We start from the raw sequence: 18,338 nt of genomic DNA on the forward strand, positions 1-18,338 counted from the left end.
CTTAGTGAATCACCAAGTGGAAGGCGACGACGGAGCACCGGCAACCATACATCATCATTACTAATCTAGTTGTGTGAGCGGAAAGGAAGACTGGTATGTACCACTCTCTGGTCAATTAATCAGCTGTACAGTGCGAGGTAAAATATTATCAAATTCTTGTTCAGGATATCATATATATTTAAAATCTCATCGTGCCTCATTTAGGTAAAGGTAACGCCTAAGGGAACTCGTGACACACGCACGCATGCACGCACACGTACGCATGCCAACGTACGTATGCACACACGCATGCCAACGTACGTATGCACACACGCACACGCAAAAACGCACACACAAACGTTCAGTCAGGGAAGAAAGGATTAACACCTTTTGTGGAAAGAGCCAAGCCCTTACTATACCCCACCTCCTCTCTTACTCCCCATCTGACCTGACCTGACCTGGTCACCACCACCCCCCCCCCCACCCCCCAGTCCCCCGCATCCCCCTTACACATACTCTCCCCCTCTCTCTCCTCTCTCTCTCTCTCTCTCGAATATCTCCTCTCTCTCTCCCTCCCACTTTCTCCTCTCTCTCTCTCTCTCTCTCTCTCTCTCTCTCTCTCTCTCTCTCTCTCTCTCTCTCTCTCTCTCTCTCTCTCTCTCTCTCTCTCTCTCTCTCTCTCTCTCTCTCCCTCTCTCTTTATCTCTCTCTCTTTATCTCTCTCTCTCTCCCTCCCCCCCTCTCTCTCTCTCTCTATCTCTCTCTCTCTCTCTCTCTCTCTCTCTCTCTCTCTCTCTCTCTCTCTCTCTCTCTCTCTCTCTCTCTCTCTCTCTCTCTCTCTCTCTCTCTCTCTCTCTATCTCTCTCTCTATCTCTCTCTTTATCTCTCTCTCTCTCTCCCTCTCTCCCTATCTCTCTCTCCACCACCCCGCTCTGCCCTTCTGACGAATCCTATCACGGCACAACTAGGAACAGGGTCAAGCATGACAGCCAGAAGCAATAGGGGGAACAGGGAAAAGTTCAGGCGACGAAATAAAGGAAATGTTCGCCCAGTTTCTGGAGGACATCAAGAGTGAGATGCAGGAAATAAAGAATGAAATAAGCAATCTAAAAAGAGAGCTGACAGCAGCAAAGGAGGAGATTAGAGCCCTCAAAGAGAACAGTATCGATGCTGAGACTCAGATAACCACCAAGGGAGAAGGTGGGAATAGTACTTTGGAAGAGAATGCCACATTAAAAGCAACATTTGCAGAAATGATAAAAAAAAAACTGAAGTAATGTCTGCAATGATGGAGGTAGCCATGAAAGCAGCCACCTCACAGGAAGCGGCACGCTCCACTAGCCAGCTGCTGGAAAGGAAAAGAGCAGTGGTAGCTGTAGGTATTAAAGAGCAGGAAGGCTCTAATAGGAAAGAGTGGAATGATAAGGACAAAGCGGCAGTGAATGAAATACTGCAGGCACTAGACATGGAAGGGGCTGAGCATAGCATTGACAAGGTTTTCAGGTTAGGCTGGTACAAAAAAGACCGAGACCGTGTGTTAAAGATAGTGTTTGCAAACGAGAACACAAAGGACACGATTCTAACAAAGAAAAGGCACCTGCAACATGTGGGAGAATTAAAAAAAGTATTCCTCCAGAGGGACATGACGAGGGAGGAGAGTGCCATGGAGGCAGAAGCAAGGAAGAAGCGCAGGGCGAGAGGGGAAAACCAGGAAACCACAGCTCCCAACACATCACCCCCAGAGGCGAGGGGGGAACCCACAACCAGCTACCCAGTAACACCAGCGAGGAGGGCAACCCCACCACCCTCCTCTGCATAGAAAACCCCCCTTTCCTTCCTGTCCTCCCGCCCCGTTCACCCCATACCATCCCTGTCCTTCCCCCTTCACTTGACCCCCCACCCCTCATCCCAGTATCCTCTGCAACCCTGGTATCCACCTCACAAATCCTCACACCCATGGCACAGCTTCCTCCACCAGCAGAACATTCACCAAGGAGATTTGAGAAGGGACAGAAGAAAGTGAGCCGCATGGCAATGTATACTAACATAGACGGTATTACAAGTAAAGCAAATGAACTTGGAGAATGGGTATTAGAGGAATACCCAGACATAATAGCTCTCACAGAAACAAAGCTGACGAAAACAATAACAAATGCAGTGTTCCCACAGGACTATTATGTTATGAGGAAAGAGAGAGAAGGAAGAGGTGAGGGTGGTGTAGCTCTGCTGGTAAGAAAAGGCTGGGATTTTGAGGAGTTGGTTGTTCAGGGATGTGAAGGTGTCAATGATTACATAATAGGAACAATAACAACTGAAGGGCAAAAAATTATAGTCGTAGTCATATATAATCCACCACCAAATGACAGAAGACCCAGACAGGAATATGATAGAAACAATATGGCCACCATTAACATAATAGAGAGAGCAGCTTCGGTTGCTAGCAGGAGTGGATCTGGACTACTAATCATGGGAGACTTCAACCATGGGAAGATAGATTGGAAGAACAGAGACCCGCATGGAGGACCAGAAACATGGAGAGCTAAGTTGCTGGACGTGGCAACAAGAAACTTTCTAAGCCAGCACATCGAGGATCCAACAAGAATGAGAGGAGAGGATGAACCAGCAATGTTTGATCTGATATTTACCCTAAATGAGTGGGATATAAGGGAAGTCAAGATGGAAGCACCCTTGGGAATAAGTGATCACAGTGTATTGAACTTTGAGTACCTGGTAGAGCTAGGAATTATCCCCCCTAAAAAAGAACTAGGAAACAAAAGGCTGGCATACCGAAAGGGAAATCATGAGGAGATGAGAAGCTTCCTGAGGGAAATACCTTGGGACACAGACCTCAGAGCTAAGTCTGTACAAGATATGATGGACTATGTCACCCAAAAGTGTTAGGAGGCAGTAAGCAGATACATCCCGGCCCAAAAGGAAAAATCCGAGAAGCAAAAGAAGAATCCATGGTATAATAGGGCATGTATGGAAGCAAAGAAACTGAACAGAAGGGAGTGGAGGAACTTCCGGAATAACAGAACACCAGAAAGCAGAGAGAGATACCAGAGAACCAGGAATGAGTATGTCAGGGTGAGAAGAGAAGCAGAGAAAAGTTATGAAAAATGATATAGCAAAAAGAACCAAGACCGAACCAAAGCTATTCCACAGTCACATCAGAAGGAAAACAACAGTGAAAGAACAGGTAGTGAAACTTAGAACAGGCGAGGACAGGTATACAGAGAATGACAAAAGTTGTGTGATGAACTCAACAAGAGGTTCCAAGAGGTCTTCACAACAGAACAAGGTGAGGTCACTGTGCTAGGAGAAAGGGAAGTAAACCAGACGGCCTTGGAAGAGTTTGAAATTACGAGAGAGGAGGTCAAGAGACACCTGCTGGATCTGGATGTTAGAAAGGCTGTTGGTCCAGACGGGATTTCGCCATGGGTACTGAAAGAGTGTGCGGAGGCACTTTGCTAGCCACTCTCCATAGTGTATAGTAGGTCACTGGAGACGGGAGACCTACCAGAAATATGGAAGACGGCGAATGTGGTCCCAATATACAAAAAGGGCGACAGGCAAGAGGCACTGAACTACAGGCCAGTGTCCTTGACTTGTATACCATGCAAGGTGATGGAGAAGATCGTGAGAAAAAACCTGGTAGCACATCTGGAGAGAAGGGACTTCGTGACAAATCGACAACATGGGTTCAGGGAGGGTAAATCTTGCCTGACTGGCTTAATAGAATTCTATGACCAGGTAACACAGATTAAGCAAGAAAGAGAGGGCTGGGCGGACTGCATTTTCTTGGATTGTCGGAAAGCCTTTGACACAGTACCGCATAAGAGGTTGGTACATAAGCTGGAGAGACAGGCAGGTGTAGCTGGTAAGGTGCTCCAGTGGATAAGGGAGTACCTAAGCAATAGGAAGCAGAGAGTTACGGTGAGGGGTGAGACCTCCGATTGGCATGAAGTCACCAGTGGAGTCCCACAGGGCTCTGTACTCGGTCCTATCTTGTTTCTGATATATGTAAATGATCTCCCGGAGGGTATAGATTCATTTCTCTCAATGTTTGCGGACGATGGCAAAATTATGAGAAGGATTAAGACAGAAGAGGACTGTTTGAGGCTTCAAGAAGACCTAGATAAACTGAAGGAATGGTCGAACAAGTGGTTGTTAGAATTTAACCCAACCAAATGTAATATAATGAAGATAGGTGTAGGGAGCAGGAGGCCAAATACAAGATATCATCTGGGAGAGGAAATTCTTCAGGAGTCAGAGAAAGAAAAAGACTTGGGAGTTGATATCATGCCAGACCTGTCTCCTGCAGCACATATCAAGAGGATAACATCAGCGGCATATGCCAGGCTGGCCAACATACGAACGGCATTCAGAAATTTGTGTAAAGAATCATTCAGAACTTTGTATACCACATATGTCAGGCCAATCCTGGAGTATGCAGCCCCAGCATGGAGTCCATATCTTGTCAAGGATAAGACTAAACTGGAAAAGGTTCAAAGATTTGCCACCAGACTAGTACCCGAGCTGAGAGGTATGAGCTACGAGGAGAGACTACGGGAATTAAACCTCACTTCGCTGGAAGACAGAAGAGTTAGGGGGGACATGATCACCACATTCAAGATTCTCAAGGGAATTGATAGGGTAGATAAAGACAGGCTATTTAACACAAGGGGCACACACACAAGGGGACACAGGTGGAAACTGAGTGCCCAAATGAGCCACAGAGATATTAGAAAGAACTTTTTTAGTGTCAGAGTGGTTGACAAATGGAATGCATTAGGCAGTGATGTGGTGGAGGCTGACTCCATACACAGTTTCAAGTGTAGATATGACAGAGCCCGATAGGCTCAGGAATCTGTACACCAGTTGATTGACGGTTGAGAGGCGGGACCAAAGAGCCAGAGCTCAACCCCCGGAAGCACAACTAGGTGAGTACATATTCCCCGGTGCGCATGCCTCGCTGTGGTCTCCACATGCTCCTCGGTGCGCATGCCTCGCTGTGGTCTCCACATGCTCCTCGGTGCGCATGCCTCGCTGTGGTCTCCACATGCTCCTCGGTGCGCATGCCTCGCTGTGGTCTCCACATGCTCCACGGTGCGCATGCCTCGCTGTGGTCTCCACATGCTCCTCGGTGCGCATGCCTCGCTGTGGTCTCCACATGCTCCTCGGTGCGCATGCCTCGCTGTGGTCTCCACATGCTCCTCGGTGCGCATGCCTCGCTGTGGTCTTCACATGCTCCACGGTGCGCATGCCTCGCTGTGGTCTTCACATGCTCCTCGGTGCGCATGCCTCGCTGTGGTCTACACATGCTCCACGGTGCGCATGCCTCGCTGTGGTCTACACATGCTCCACGGTGCGCATGCCTCGCTGTGGTCTACACATGCTCCACGGTGCGCATGCCTCGCTGTGGTCTTCACATGCTCCTCGGTGCGCATGCCTCGCTGTGGTCTTCACATGCTCCTCGGTGCGCATGCCTCGCTGTGGTCTACACATGCTCCACGGTGCGCATGCCTCGCTGTGGTCTACACATGCTCCACGGTGCGCATGCCTCGCTGCAGTCTACACATGCTCCACGGTGCGCATGCCTCGCTGTGGTCTACACATGCTCCACGGTGCGCATGCCTCGCTGTGGTCTTCACATGCTCCTCGGTGCGCATGCCTCGCTGTGGTCTGCACATGCTCCACGGTGCGCATGCCTCGCTGTGGTCTACACATGCTCCACGGTGCGCATGCCTCGCTGCAGTCTCTACATGCTCAGCTAATATACACAATATCAAAGCATTTCCTTCTTCTGAGAATGTCTTGCCTCAGACAACGTTCTCAGTGCAGTGTGGAACACGTTACGTTATTTGGTGAGGAAACTCTTCAGGCAGGTGGCCGAGGCGGGTGGCCGAGGCAAGTGGCCGAGGCAGGTGACCGAGGCGGGTGACCGAGGCGGGTGGCCGAGGCAGGTGACCGAGGCGGGTGGCCGAAGCATTTGACCGAGGCAGGTATTCCAGGCAGGTGGCCGAGGAGGCTTTTAGTTTTACATGGCCGCGATTTTGCTTGTGTTTTTATGCCAAGCATCCATCCAGGAAGTGTCCTGCGTCCACCACTGCAGGACGCAACAGACGCGTCCAGACAACGCCTTTCGTCCACTACTGCAGGACGCAACTGATTCAGGCACTGTTTATGCTGTGAAATACATTATACTCAACTGAATATGAAAATAAGTAAAATACATTTAATTATTTATTCATTACCATGGTGACGTCTCCACGAGGAGGCCATTATGGGGGACGCGTTTACCTGGGCCCTCTGGGAAGACAAGAAGTCCGCGGCCAAAATATTCACCCCCGGGACGTAATACGTCGCATTCTTTACCGTCACAGTAATGTTACGAGGCTCGTACGTGAACGTTGGGCACCCTCAGACTGCGAGCAGCGGCGTCTAACAGCCTGGTTGACCAGACCTCCAACAAGGAGACCCTGTCAGATACCATGTCGTGGGGACACTGATCCTCGGAACCACCTCCAGGTAATCTTTCTAAGAATCTGTCTGCTTATGCCAGCTCCAACATGTCCTGGCAGCCGTCTCATGTGCAATATTATTCGTCCTGGTTTAACGTTTTCCACCGCCCCGCTCCTGTGCCAAGCAAGTCCACTACGGGCTCATCACAGCTCGTGCTGCTGGTAATTTTTGTTAAGAATAGTTGAATGTAAAACAACAACAACAACAACAGCGCTTTCGTATCACACTTCCCTGCCTCCCTCGGGCACACGGACCTTCCCAAGAGTGGTGCTCGCCCTCCAGGTGCCAGAGTGCTGCGCCCACGGCCGTAGGCTCTCTTTTTCCCACTTGGGAAAGATGGAGGTGGTGAGGTTAGATGACGTGATGTTTAAGGGCAAACGTAAGTAGGAAGAGAACGCACGTACGTATTGGAGAATTGCTTCAGAATTATCAACCAGACAGCAAGTAAACAGGATAACATGAAGAGATAGAGATCAGGTGCAGGCTGCAGGGCTCACGCAGGCCATTGATGGCGGACCACAACAGGGAGGGAGAAGGGAGAACCAATGATCTGAGCCCCAGATCATTACAGTTCTCCCTTCTCCCCTCTTTTCCCTCCCCTTCTCCCCTCCTTTCCTTCTCCCTCTCCCCTCCTTCCTTCTCCCCTCCCCTTGGCCGTCATTCGTCTCCTCCTCTTCCCCCCCCCCCTGTCGCCCATTTGTCAGGGTCAAGAGGTTGACCTGAGGGTAGGGTGGTCGTGGATACCTTGGCTTCTCCCACTCAATTCCCCACTCAGATATTTCCCTCTCCACCCCCTCTCATCCCTCTCTGTCCCTCTCAGCAGCGGCCTTCCCCATACGAGGCAGAGTCAAATGTCCCTACTCGCTATCTTAGAGGAGACAGGCTTGAACATAAATTATCAGTTTTGTAAACATTGCTCGCAGGTGCCTGGGCTCCATAGACGCGCCTTGTCCCCCTTCTCTTTAGCTGGAGAGAGCTGACTCAATCTTCAGGAATTCATGTAGCTTTCCACGACAGATCAGTGAAGGTGATTGGCCTGAGATAAGGGCCAAGTCCTTATTGGCCCTAGAGAGCCAGATCTCAGGCCTACGTGTTAAATGGTTGGCCAGGGCCAAAATAATGGGTGGAGCCCTGGGGCTGTATTAGATGGTGGGAGGAGCAATCCTTCCCAGCAATAAGTTGGAAAAACTAAATTTCATCAGTGTGTCTTGGGAGTGTATTAGGAACAGGGCCGCAAGCCCGTATCCTCGGGCTGAGGGCAGCCATCAACATCTTGGCCGTGGTGCGGGTATTTAAGGTATAGTGCACTTGAGTTTTGTGTCCTCGGTAAATATCCATTGTGCCTCTAGGGAAATAGAATAGGTTATGTGTTCAAATTGTCTTAATTTACATGTTTCATAAAATAAATTGTATAGCTTGTCCAGTGGTATTCACTTAACTCCCCTTTGATATATTTTGCTACTTTGTCATTTTTAGGTGTTGTATTGGAAGCCCCCCCAGGTTCTCCTAACAATTAATCGATACTAAAGTTGCCCTTGGATTCAAATAAGTAACGTAAATTACACAAACTAATTTTCCAAAATTTATTTCTGAAATTCATATTACCCGGAGTCCCAGGGTTACTGATTCCTTGCCTTCCTGGGGGATCGGTGATTGACACATTCAGGTATGGTTGGTCAGGAAGGTGGTGGCAGTGTAAATGTGTTTTGTTATTGTTTTTTTTTAACTAATAACCCTTGTCCTTGGTGTATCTTCCTCATTTAATATTCCTCTTACATACGTGGCAGTCCAGTGAGGGGTCATACTGGACTGTAACAGTGTTAAGCTGGGGTATTGAGTGAAGAGACAGAGATGTGCAACAGAGAGCGTATATTACGATCACGAGAGATAACAAGATAACAGGATTAATACTGGGGAACATTGGGTTATTGGGTTATTACAATAGAGGCCGCGATTATTACGACAGGGAAAGCGGTCATTACATTCAGGTGTACTTTATGAGCATTGTTAACGGCTATAGTACAGTGGTCTGCGCAGTCGGTTCATAACCCAGGAATCCTGAGTTCGATTCCCGTGCAGGCGCTGACTTGTGGGAGATGTTGCCTTACACCTGATGACTCTATTCACCAAGCAGTAAATAGGTACCCGGAAGTTCCCCAACTGCTGTGGTGGGTTGCGTCCTGGGAAGGTCTGTGATCCACTACTGCCTAATTTCCTACATTTTCACATCTTGACTGTCTAATGTCGGCAGAGGCTAGGCGTAAACACTGATACTTTCAGTGATGATGGTGACTGATTTTCCCATCGTTAAGAATGTGCATGCTAATGAGCGTACACACACACACACGACCACGACGACGTGCTGAGTGGACAGCGCTCGGGATTCGTAGTCCTAAGGTTCCGGGTTCAGTCCCCGGCAGAGGCGGAAACAAATGGGCAGAGTTTCTTTCACCATGATGTCCCTATTCACTATGTAGTAAATAGGTACCTGGGAGTTAGACAGCTGCTTCTTGGTGATGTGTAACAAAAAGGAGGCCTGGTCGAGGACCGGGCTGTGGGGATGCTAAGCCCCGAAATCATCTCAAGATAATATCAAGAAGAAGGGGTGGACGGTAGAGCGACGGTCTAGCTTCATGCAGGTCGACGTTCAATCCCCGACCGTCCAAGTGGTTGGGCACCATCTTTGCTTCAAAGCATTGTATGACAAAAAGTGCTGGGAAGACGGGATACTGTAACACTGTAAAAGTGTTTGGGTTAGTTTAATACATACATAGAGTACATGAGTCACAGACAAGGATCTGAGAGGCGCCAGTTGTCTGCCTGAGATCTCACACCTCAAAGCGTTAATGACCTCAAGTGACCTGAGGTCAGATCATGAGAATTTCACCTTGCTTCCGCTAAGCTTATAATTGTAGTCTGGTAGCCTTCAAACATGCCGACGTTTAAGGAGTGGCTTGGTAGTGCCGGAGGCTATCTACTTGTGGGCGGAGTTAGCTACTAGGTTCCCCAATATAAACTCGGAGAGCTATCCAGCATAGGGCATTAACAGACAGAACGGGAGTCAGCAGAAGCAGAGAAGACAGCCCTACCAGGGAGGCTGTCGGCCGGCAGGGGCGAGACAGTCTCTGTCAAGCTACAGACCCCCCCCCCCCTCTCTATTCAACTTAGACTCAGTCCTCGGTGAGTTGAACATTTAGGTGACTTGGTCGTGTTTTCATATGTTGTGTGATGATCAGGGGCAGTCAAGTTGTAGGGTTCTCGAATTCTTGGATGATGACTCACTTTGCATATTAAACTGGAACATTTTAATTGAATTGCTAAATTATGATACTTCATGTGAAATATAATTGTTGAATGTATTATTTAAATTGTGTTTAACTTTGTTCCCTAGAGATTTGAGTTGAGGTGAGAAAGCCTCTGTGGTTACTGGTTTCATGATATTAACGAGTACATGTTTGGAGTTGATACATGGTACAGAGGGAACATACTAATAATGAACTGGTAATAACATCTTTTGAGAATATTTTGATACAGGCAAGTTCCATTCCTTGTCTTGTATGTAATGATCATGAATGGATGGTGGCAGCATTTCGTCTTCTACTATCTACTTTCTACGTCTACTTTCTACTCTTCTACTACTACTTATCTACACCTCTCCCTCCACCCCTCTCTCAACTCTCACTTTCAACTAATGACCATCCTCGCCCCTCCCACCTCTCTGCCTCTCACCCCAAGCCCTCACTAATTACTTCACTATTCATTTCTTTCCTTTCGTTTTCTCTTATACGTTTGTGGCAATGATTCTGTATTCTAGAGTTCTCTCTAGAGTTTCGGGTAGCTGATCCAGTTACGGCGCCTTGTAGTCTTAGCACCTAGGTAGTCGAATACCTAGGTTACAAGGTGTTGAACGAGAGAGGCTGCCTTAGGAACTCTGGAGGGGGCTCTAGAATAGTTAGCTAACTGGGGACGGGATAACGGACTAGAGAGAGCTGTTTCCCCCGGCCTCGTTAGTTAACCTGGGGGGTGGAATAATGGACAAGATAGAGCTATTTCCCCCACCCCCCGTTACAATGTTGGCAGCGGTGTTGAACAATGTTTATGTTGGTGTTCTTTTGAACATTGTTCAGTCCCACGTGTCTTTTGCCGCTCAGGCGCTATCAGGGAGATCTTGACAGGTGTTTTACTTTCGCGATTTAGCGAGTTTTTTTCAGGTTAGGAGATGATGATTCTCTGGTGTTGTGTTTAGTGATTTTGTGAGTTTTGTGTAGTTCAGGGAATGTTCACCAGAACTTGCGTGTGTAGTGATTTATGTTAGTAATAAGATTTGGCGATTTGGGAACTTAGCGGTGTTGGTAGTGCAGGTCAGCTGAGTGTGACAGGTGACCTCGCATGTCCCACGGGGACACCCAGCCACCGCTGGTCTCCAGGTCAGTTGGGGAGCGGCAGGTGTAGTTCTTAAGTAGTTTAAGTGTGGTTCTGCTCAGATTATTGCGATCGACTGTTTTACTCCATTTGAACGCAATAACCCGAGGTGTACTGGTATTGTACAGCATGCTAGTGTGGACTAGTATGTCAGTAGACTTCACGTTGGGGACGCTCGACGTTAGATAGTCTGGTCACAGGGGTGGCAACAGTTTGGGAGTTGTTGACCGGCGGAGAAGCTAGGAAAACACTCTGGGTCACGTAGGTGGCTGTAGGTTAAGGGTGGGAGTAACGGCGGTTTATGTACTTAAGATTAGGAAAGGTATAGTTAAGTTAGGCTAGTGTTTGTCTATTAGTGTTGATTTTTTTTTGTGACAAGTTAAAGGTAGTGATGACCTTATTCTCTCTTCTCTAACTTTCCTCTGTTACTGTCTTATGTTCCACCAAGTCAATATCATTCAGTGTTAATTGGATTATTTTAAAAATTTAAGTGTAGTTGTTGCCAGGAGGAGAGCGTTATGATATGACTGTGTAACCCTATACAAACTACAGGGTCACACAAATATCTTGGGAGCACGATATTGTCGCCTTTCTGTTCATCCACAGGTGGGAGCCAGAAGAGAGGAGAGACGCACATACAAAAGAGGGAGACGGCTGCTATGTACCACACTCAGGGGCGTTTATCACCACCACCACGACCAGCCCACTACCTGGAGGTCATGGCTCCACCACCACCACCACCCCAGGGGACCCCAAGATGCAGCCCTCTCGGTCGGTCAACATTGGTCTACCCAGTGGACCCCAGGTCGTTCTGCAGACGAACCCAGACGACCCAGTAAAGATGGAAGAGGAACAACGACTCCAGTCTGTCCCACCAACATCGGTCTACCCAGGACGGACCCCAATGGACCCCAGGTCGCTTGTCAAAGACCCATGGGAGGAGGAAGAGAGAAGAAAGAAGAGAGAAGAAAGAAGAGAGAAAAAAGAAGAGAGAAGAAAGAAGAAGATAAGACAAGCTGAGACACGATACCTAGTGTCCCTTGCTGGTGTCAGCATCATTGCATGGAGCGTAATTGCAAGACAGGATCGTTTGCCTTAACTGGCCGCCCCTCCTACAAGCATGTTGCTCTGTTGAGTGATTCTTCCTGTGTCATGCGGACTTGATGTGGCTGTCAGAAGCAGCTCTCTGAAGGAGGCGTGCTGGAGCAACAGGGAGGAAGAAGAGTAGGATGGGATTTCTACTGTTGGCAACTATATGAAGGTCTCGAAACTTGTAGTCCCTATAGCTGTGAAGAACCCCAATATACGTCTCTCATGGTGACTGACGTAGGGCCAATTACAGATCAGCTGGGACAACCGAATTCCACGGTCCTGTGCTCAGTTCAAGTAGTAACGGCTTTCGGGTTGACCAAGTGTTGTTGTGCGTTAACGACGGAGAAGCGACGGAGGCAGTTGTGTTGAAGAAATGTGGTACAGGATTATCTACAAGACCAAGCAGTGACGTCGCCCAGCCAGAGACAATGGACGTCTGTCTATATATTTCATTTTTTAGAGTAGGATGATGTATATTTGTTTAGCTAGGATGTATTTTTTTTTTCCTTAATAAAGTTGTCGCACACAGCTAGCTTGCTTTAGCAGTGTTGCAAAAACTTTATTTCGGGGAGAAGGGGAGATGTAACACTGTAAAAGTGTTTGGGTTAGTTTAATACATACATAGAGTACATGAGTCACAGACAAGGATCTGAGAGGCGCCAGTTGTCTGCCTGAGATCTCACACCTCAAAGCGTTAATGACCTCAAGTGACCTGAGGTCAGATCATGAGAATTTCACCTTGCTTCCGCTAAGCTTATAATTGTAGTCTGGTAGCCTTCAAACATGCCGACGTTTAAGGAGTGGCTTGGTAGTGCCGGAGGCTATCTACTTGTGGGCGGAGTTAGCTACTAGGTTCCCCAATATAAACTCGGAGAGCTATCCAGCATAGGGCATTAACAGACAGAACGGGAGTCAGCAGAAGCAGAGAAGACAGCCCTACCAGGGAGGCTGTCGGCCGGCAGGGGCGAGACAGTCTCTGTCAAGCTACAGACCCCCCCCCCCTCTCTATTCAACTTAGACTCAGTCCTCGGTGAGTTGAACATTTAGGTGACTTGGTCGTGTTTTCATATGTTGTGTGATGATCAGGGGCAGTCAAGTTGTAGGGTTCTCGAATTCTTGGATGATGACTCACTTTGCATATTAAACTGGAACATTTTAATTGAATTGCTAAATTATGATACTTCATGTGAAATATAATTGTTGAATGTATTATTTAAATTGTGTTTAACTTTGTTCCCTAGAGATTTGAGTTGAGGTGAGAAAGCCTCTGTGGTTACTGGTTTCATGATATTAACGAGTACATGTTTGGAGTTGATACATGGTACAGAGGGAACATACTAATAATGAACTGGTAATAACATCTTTTGAGAATATTTTGATACAGGCAAGTTCCATTCCTTGTCTTGTATGTAATGATCATGAATGGATGGTGGCAGCATTTCGTCTTCTACTATCTACTTTCTACGTCTACTTTCTACTCTTCTACTACTACTTATCTACACCTCTCCCTCCACCCCTCTCTCAACTCTCACTTTCAACTAATGACCATCCTCGCCCCTCCCACCTCTCTGCCTCTCACCCCAAGCCCTCACTAATTACTTCACTATTCATTTCTTTCCTTTCGTTTTCTCTTATACGTTTGTGGCAATGATTCTGTATTCTAGAGTTCTCTCTAGAGTTTCGGGTAGCTGATCCAGTTACGGCGCCTTGTAGTCTTAGCACCTAGGTAGTCGAATACCTAGGTTACAAGGTGTTGAACGAGAGAGGCCGCCTTAGGAACTCTGGAGGGGGCTCTAGAATAGTTAGCTAACTGGGGACGGGATAACGGACTAGAGAGAGCTGTTTCCCCCGGCCTCGTTAGTTAACTGGGGGGTGGAATAATGGACAAGATAGAGCTATTTCCCCCCACCCCCCGTTACAATACCATAAGCATAGCTCTCATCCTCTAACTACATTTAGGTAACATAGAGAAAGTTTTCAGGCTGGGCGGCTACAAGAAGGAAAGGAAACGACTGATCAAGGTAGTGCTTATGAACGAAGCAACGAAAGAAGAGATCCTAGCAAGGAAGAGCATGCTAATGAGACTAGAGGGATACAAGGAGGTTTTTCTGCAGAGGGTCATGACGAGGGAAGAAAGAAAGATGGCTGCAGAAGCATGGAGGAGACGCAAGGGGACGGATGGGAACGGGGGAGGCACAGAACTTGTGGCAGTATCCCCAGGAACCTCAGAGGGGAGTGGGAATCCCTTCACCAGCAGGTCAGCATCCCCAAGGAGGAATATAACAGAAACCTCCAACAAACCCACCCCACGATCATCCCCCCCCCCCCAACCAGTAGAGACCCTCTCCAGACCAAGTCCTCCCTGCTCCAGGACCCCAGGCCCCACATGTTACCCTCCATGCCCTCCTTCCCCACCCCAGGCCTTCCCTGCTCCCACACCCCCATGCCCTCCCCTGTATCCCCACCCCACGCTCTCCATCCAACCACACCCCCTGCTTCCCTGCTGCCCCACGCCAGGCATTCCCCCCCCCCCAACCCCACCCCCAAGCACTCCTACCACACCGCCTTCCCTCCCTGCCACCCTACCCCAGGCTCCCCTTCCCACCCTAGGCTCCCCTTCCCTCCCCAACCCCACCCTAAGCTCTCCCTCCTTCCACACACCCCTCCCGCCCTGCTGCCCCACCCCAAGCTCCCCTTTATTATTAACATCTTTATTGACAAAATTAATTACAATTTTGCCTAATCTGAGGATTTTGATAGTCTTATTAAATTGAGGTTAATGCTAGTATTCACTGTCACGCAGGACAGAGGGTCATACATAAGACAATAGGTCTAAACTGTAGGCTGAAGCACATATATATCATGGTTACAATCAATGTTTTAATGTATGGATATGTGAAAACAACTTTCTATTGTGCACTGCCACACAAGGGCAGGGATGGGTTCATAAGTGATGCAGCTTGGAATATAAATAGAAATTGTTCTTCATTCTTTAAAATGGACAAGCAAATTTTGGGTAAATTGTTAGGATGTCGTCCAGAACACCTGAGCTCCCCCTTCCTCCCCAGCCCCTGACCTCCCAGCTTCTCTTCCCCAGTCTCCCCTTCATCCTCCATTCAATGACCTCCCACCCCCTCCTTTCACATGCCCCTTTTCCTCCCCCATCCCAAGCCCAAATTGACCCCAACCCTAGACCCCCTCCACTACACTACCCCACACCCTCCTAGCTTCCCCATACAGGATCCTCCCAGGCCCCCTCTCACTCCAGATCTTCCTTCCTAGGCCCTCCCATCCCGGACACCCCTAGCCCCCCTACTCCAGTGGAGCCAACAGAAACTGGGAATAGAAGGAAGATAGTCAGTTTCAAGGCAATGTACTGGAACAATGATGGGATTACAAGCAAGGCAAGTGAACAGGAGTGAACTTTTCCACTAGGCAGTGGAAACAGGAGGCCAGAAACAGGATACCGAATGGGAGATGAAGACCTCCATGAAACGAACAGAGAGAAAGATCTAGGAGTTGATATCACACCAAACCTGTCTCCTGAAGCCCACATAAAAAGAATAACATCGGCGGCGTATGCGAGGCTGGCTAACATCAAAACTGCCTTCAGGAACCCTTTGTAAAGAATCATTTAGAACCTTGTATACCTCATATGTAAGACCAATCCTGGAGTATGCGACCCCAGCATGGAGCCCGAATCTTGTCAAGTAGAGGACTAAGCTGGAAAAAGTTCAAAGGTATGCCACCAGACTAGTCCCAAAATTAAGAGGCATGAGTTACAAGGAAAAGCTGCATGAAATTAACCTAACGTCGCTGGAAGACATTAGAGCCCGGGGAGACATGATCACTACCTACAAAATTCTAAGAGGAATCGACAGGGTAGATAGAGATAAATTGTTTAACATGGGGGGTACTCGAACAAGGGGACACAGGTGGAAAATGAGTACCCAAATGAGCCACAGGGACGTTAGAAAGAACTTTTTCAGTGTCAGAGCAGTTAACGGATGGAATGCATCAGGCAGTGATGTGGTGGAGGCTGACTCCATACATAGTTTCAAATGTAGATATGATAGAGCCCAATAGGCTCAGGAATCTGTACACCAGTTGATTGACGGTTGAGAGGCGGGACCAAAGAGCCAGAGCTCAACCCCCACACAAGCACAACTAGGTGAGTGCACACACACACACCTTGGGGGGGAGGGCTGGTAGCTGAGTGGACAGCGCTCTAGACTAGTAGACCTAGGGACCGGGGGTCGATCCCCGGCACCGCCGGAAAAACAAATGAGCCGAGTTTCCTACACCCTGCACCCTGATGCACCTGTTACCCAACAGTAAATAGGTACCTGGGAGTTTGACAGCTGCTACGGGCTGCTTCCTCTATGTGTGTGTGTGTGCGTGTGTGTGTGTGTGTGTGTGTGTGTGTGTGTGTGTGTGTGTGTGTGTGTGTGTGTGTGTGTGTGTGTGTGTGTGTGTGTGTGTGTGTGTGTGTGTGTGTGTGTACTCACCTAATTGTACTCACCTAATTGTGCTTGCGGGGGTTGAGCTTTGGCTCTTTGGTCCCGCCTCTCAACTGTCAATCAACTGGTGTACAGATTCCTGAGCCTACTGGGCTCTATCATATCTACACTTGAAACTGTGTATGGAGTCAGCCTCCACCACATCACTTCCTAATGCATTCCATTTATTAACTACTCTAACACTACTCTGTTTGTGCACTAGTCTCACTAGTCTAACACACACTACTCTGTGTGTGTGTGTGTGTGAAAAAGACATTAGTTTGTAGTTAGTAACAGATGATTGAGTGACAGTTGAGAGGCGGGCCGAAAGAGCAGAGCTCAACCCCCCGCAAGCACAACTAGGTGAGTACACACACACACACACCGGGCGCCAGTGGCAAGTGGACAGCGCGCTTAGTACCTAATCCTGTAGTCCGGGGTTCGATTCCCGGCGCTGGCGAGAAACAATAGGCAGAGTTTCTTTCACCCTGATGCTTATGTTACCTAGCAGTAAATAGGTACCTGGAAGTTAGACAGCTGTTATGGGCTGCTTTCTGGTTGTGTGTATGTGTGTGAAAAAAAAGTTAGTAAGTAGTTAGTTGCAGTAGATTGATTGACAGTTGAGAGGCGGGTCGAAAGAGCAAAGCTCAACCTACGCAAGCACAACTAGGTGAATACAACCAGATGAATACACACACACACACACACACACACACAAGTGTGCGAGGAACTTATAAGAGGTCGTCACATTAGAATAAGGAGACGTTTTAGAGATAAGAGAGGGAATGTCTAACAAGACACCACTTGAAGAGTTCGGGATTACCAGTGGGGAGGTGAGGCAGCATCTGTTAGAGTTGGATGTGACAAAGGCTATAGGCCCAGATGGAATCTCACCATGGATACTGAAGGAAGGAGCCGAAGCTCTGTGCCTGCCACTCTCCATAGTGTATAACAAATCACTGGTAACAGGTGAAGTGCCAACAAAATTGGAAGAGAGCAAACGTAGTCCCGATATACAAGAAGGGTGATAGGCAGGAGACACTGAACTACAGGCCAGTGTCACTAACTTGCTTACCATGCACGATTGTAGAGAAGATTGTGCTGAAAAAATTAGTGGAACATCTGGAGTGAAAGAACTTTGTATCACAGCATCAACATGGGTTCAGGGATGGCAAGTCCTTCCTCACAGGGTTATTTGAATTCTATAACCAGGCAACACAAATCAGACAAGAAAGGGATGGGTGGGCAGACTGCATATTTTTGGATTGTCAGAGAGCCTTTGAAACCGTGCCACACCAGAGACTAGTGCACAAGCTGGAGATGCAGGCAGGAGTGAGAGGTAAGGTACTCCATTGGATACGGGAGTACCTAAGCAAAAGAAGACAGCGAGTCACTGTGAGGCGTGAGGTCTCAGAGTGGCGAGGTGTCACCAGTGGAGTCCTTCAGGGATTAGTTCTTGGACCTATACTGTTTCTGATATATGTAAATGATCTCCCAGAGGGAATAGACTCGTTCCTCTCAATGTTTGCTGATGATGCAAAAATTATGAGGAGGATTAAGGCAGAGGAAGATAGTATGAGGCTATAAGATGACCTAGACAAACTGAAAGAATGGTCCAACAAATTACTTCTAAAGTTCAACCCAAGTAAATGTAAGGTATTGAAACTAGGAGGAGGAAATAGGTCAGACACAGACTACCGACTGGGAGATGAAGTCCTTCATGAAACGGACAGAGAGAAATATCTAGGAGTTATCACACCAAACTAGTATCCTGAAGCCCACATCAAAATAATAAGATCAGCGGTGAATGCGAGGCTGGCT

This window comes from Procambarus clarkii, chromosome 44, assembly GCF_040958095.1.
Source record: "Procambarus clarkii isolate CNS0578487 chromosome 44, FALCON_Pclarkii_2.0, whole genome shotgun sequence".
NCBI classification, from domain to species: Eukaryota; Metazoa; Arthropoda; class Malacostraca; order Decapoda; family Cambaridae; genus Procambarus; species Procambarus clarkii.